The sequence below is a fragment of the Octopus bimaculoides genome, chromosome 9 (genome assembly GCF_001194135.2).
Source record: "Octopus bimaculoides isolate UCB-OBI-ISO-001 chromosome 9, ASM119413v2, whole genome shotgun sequence".
Lineage (NCBI taxonomy): Eukaryota > Metazoa > Mollusca > Cephalopoda > Octopoda > Octopodidae > Octopus > Octopus bimaculoides.
The window spans coordinates 73,858,402-73,862,330 of NC_068989.1; the positions used below are offsets into that span (position 1 = coordinate 73,858,402).

Here is a 3,929-nt window from a genome sequence, read left to right on the forward strand (position 1 = left end):
TATATATATATATATATATATATATGTATATATATATATATATGTGTGTGTGTGTGTGTGTGTGTGTGTGTGTGTGTGTGTGTATATATATGTATGTATATATGTATGTATATATAAATAGTTGTGTACTCATACACACACATGTTTTATATACATATATAAAAAAACATGTGAACCTGTCATAAATGGCAGACGAAGCAAATCTGATATCTAGTCACACATTGCATCTCTCTTTCTGTACACAAAGTAAACGTCAAAATTGATCTCTAAACCACAAATAAAGAATAACGAAAATAATGTAGAGGATATCTGAATGTCATATATATATATATAGAAAAAAAGTCCCAGTTCAATTGTATGAGAAAGCTAAACTAAATAATACATCTTTTAAAATAAATGCTTCTAACATTTTCATAGTGGGCTAAATAAGCTTTCATTCGTCCAATAATCTTTTTATCCTGTTCGGAGAGACAAGATGGCGGACAAAACGGATGTGACGTCCATTGCAACTGAATGACATTGGAAAATGGAAGCTTTGATTATCAGAAGCAATAAAGTTACCGGAGAATAATATACGATCATCTAAAGGCTGCGGCTGCTTGAAATAAATCCGTTTTGGATTTGAAGACAGAAAGCAAAAATAAAGAAAAAGAATAAGATTTTCCATTTCCCATCTTGCTAATGTTGTTGACGTTCAGCCCTAGATTAGCACCGATCAAACTGATGTGTATGAAATATATTCCAATCATGGCTATTATGGCTTTATTTAAACATAATTCTACAGTATTCAAATGTGTCTTTTGACTGTCTTTTAATGATATAGTCTCGGGAGTAAGAGCGATGTCCTTGACATTCCAAAACTAGTAGAGAAAGAGAAGAAACACCCCTAATGTCAAGGACTTTGTCGGAAATGCATGCAACAGATTGGTCCCTGCTATAATTACTGTAGTCTCTGGTGGTGGTGTTACACTGCACGACGGATCAAGCCGACTATCCAAGAACAGAAACAGTCCCTCCGAAGTTTTTCTGTACAGTTTCCGTATACCATATTTTGATCGACTCGAGCCGGTGGTAGAAAACCTATGCCCAATAGGCACCGCAGAAAGATTTAAATGAAACAACATCATTACAAAGCAAAATCCTTACCCACATAATCATATCTGTGCCCACGCATCAGAGAGTGTGATTCATCTACTGTTTCTTACACGACAAGTGAGCCGCAAGAAACAGCAGATATATTGGCATCCACGCATCGGAATGTGTGATTTGAATGAAATTTGGTATTTCTTTAAGATCAAATGTGCAGTAAGAAGCAGTAGATATACCGGCACCCACGTATCGGAGAGTGTCACTTAAATGAAATTTGTCTGCTATTTCTTGTAGGTCAAACGTGCTGCAAGAAGCAGCAGATATACTGGCACTCATGCATTGGAAGGTATGATTTGAATGAAATTTGTTTGCTATTTGTTTTAGGTGAAATGAGATGCAAGAAGTAACAGATATATTGGCGTCCACGTATCGGAGAGTGTAATTTATTAGCTATTTCTGGCGGATCAAACGAGGTGCAAGAAACAACAGATATACCATCACCTATGCATCGGAGGGGGTGATATGAAGAGAATTTGTCTGCTGTGTTTTTTACTGTTGACTTGAAATGTAAAACAAACAGAGAAATCGTTCACTTTTTAAAGATTTTAACACTAAGTATCTAAAAGTGGGCCATGACGGCAGCGGATACTCTATAAAATCAATCAGATATGTGAAACGTTTTTTTAACCCACACGCAACTCTTCGATCAAGTCGTTGAATTCTCAGGGCAAGTCATCGATAATATTTCGCTGGCTTAGGCATAAATGTATCGACATTTACAGTCAAAATATGTTACATCAGTGAAGTAAACTTTTCTTACCTTCCACTCAACTGGAGAGAAACAAGATAAATTTTCAGTGATTTTTCAGTAAGACAGTTAGTTAAATTCCCAAATATTTATCGGATCGTTAAAACTGAGACCTGAAAATAAGACAAAAAAGAACTTAATTATATTCATTCCTAAATGCATACAAGCAAATTAAAAAATATATATATGCATAAATGCCTATATTGCTACATTCATACATATGACTTTCTCACTTTCTGTCCGTAAGTCATTTTGTGTGTGTGTGTGTGTGTGTGTGTGTGTGTGTGTGTGTGTGTGTGTGTGTGTGTGTGTGTGTGTGTAGAATCTTGCAAACCAAATCCAGAAACGAAATATATAATAATAATAATAACAACAACAACAACAGTTGTGGTTGTTGTTATTGTGGTTGTCACCAGCTCAATCGCTGCTGCAGAGATCACGCACTAAAGAATTTTAGAACCAAGGAACACGGAGGCTTTTGTATTTAGACCTTTTCCAAAAGATTCAACGATTTAAAATCAAACAACTAAAGTAGGGATCTACGTCAGTATCGTGTACTCAGGAAATTGACAAGAGCCTTCGACTCAAATGATGAGGAGTTTAACTCTATCCTTACATCGTCCGTTATATTTAGTTTAATAATAAACAAGTGTGTTTGCTATATTTGTATTCATCGTGTTACACATTGTCCTGCTTCACATATCGTAAGACTGTATTTGGAGAGTAATAACACAATAGCAGCATTTTCAAATATTTTCAATTGACAAAGTGCTTCGATTTCAATTGATACACGCTGTAATCACAGCTATATCTCTTAAGGTTTACAGTACACAGACTAACAAAATAATGAAATCTGAAATACGAACATTCCAGTAGCAGATAATGTCAGTAATCTGTTATCAGTTAATTGTATTGTTCAAGATGTCTTCTCGTTCGAAATGACAATAGCGAGAATTTATACCCTCATAATTATCAAGGCAGAGAGAAAGGAAAACGGTGACCAATTAGAATAAATTAGATTGCTTTTTAAGTGAATTTAGTGTAATGCTTCTAAAACGTTCTTCAGTTGCAGTTGCATTAAAACGATTTCAGAATATAACTTAGATTCTATTTACACAAATTAAGTTTAGGTGACAGAAATACCCACAAACTATTCTAAATAACTTTAATATAGTTAACGAGTTTCAATAGGCAATCAGCAACTTCTCTTCAAGAATACCCTTTCTCATCTTTTCTAATTCGATGATAAATAACAGCGTTAGCTCATTCATGTCATGAAGACCTATGTTTGATCTTTCTCTTAACGATAGCTCGAATGCAGTTTGCAGGCGCTGACTGATATAGCTCTTATACATCGATCATCATAAACATGTAAAAGTCTTTGAAGTATATTTTCTTTCGGGAGAATATAACTTTAGATGCTGTAAAACACACACACACACACACACACACACACACATGCCCCCCCCCCACATACGCCTGCACGCACGCATGCGCACAGACATACACACACACATACACCCGCACATACACGTACACACAATCACACACGCACACATGCAAATTCATTCAAATTATGATATTTTGCTTTGTAATAATGGTTTCAAGTTTTGACACAAGGCCAGCAAGTTAGGGCGGGGTATGTCGATTACATCAACTCAACACTCACCCACCTTGTCTTCAATTGGTATATATATTTTATCGACCTCGAAAGCATGAAAAGCAAAGTCAACCTCAGCAGAATTTGAACTCAAAACATAAAGACAGACAAATCAACATGTCCGGAGTGAGGGTGGGGGAAACAATGATGTACACATTCTTAATACGTTCCGGCAGATTATAATGTGAATATACTAATCGCTGTTGAATGAATAATACTTCAAAACCATCATAGTTGTTGGATAATAAACCGTGTTTTTCTATTTCATTATTACGTATTATGGCCAAGTTGAGCAGATCCTCTCGTTCTTTTAAAGGTACACGCACACACACACACACACACACACACACACACACACACACACACACACAC

General features: G+C 35.7%; 1 protein-coding gene across 9 annotated transcripts in view; it reads right to left on the minus strand.

The window, feature by feature from the left end:
• The window catches only part of LOC106875983 (uncharacterized), a 268,731-nt gene that overhangs the window by 166,714 nt on the left and 98,088 nt on the right, over positions 1-3,929 (minus strand). For 8 of the 9 annotated variants that reach the window (XR_008264922.1, XR_008264920.1, XR_008264921.1 and 5 more), the window contains one exon: positions 1,910-2,010. The exons of the other annotated variant lie outside the window; for it this stretch is intronic. The gene's annotated coding sequence lies outside the window, so the exon portion shown is untranslated. The remainder of the gene's footprint in view (positions 1-1,909; positions 2,011-3,929) is intronic. 9 annotated transcript variants of the gene reach the window in all.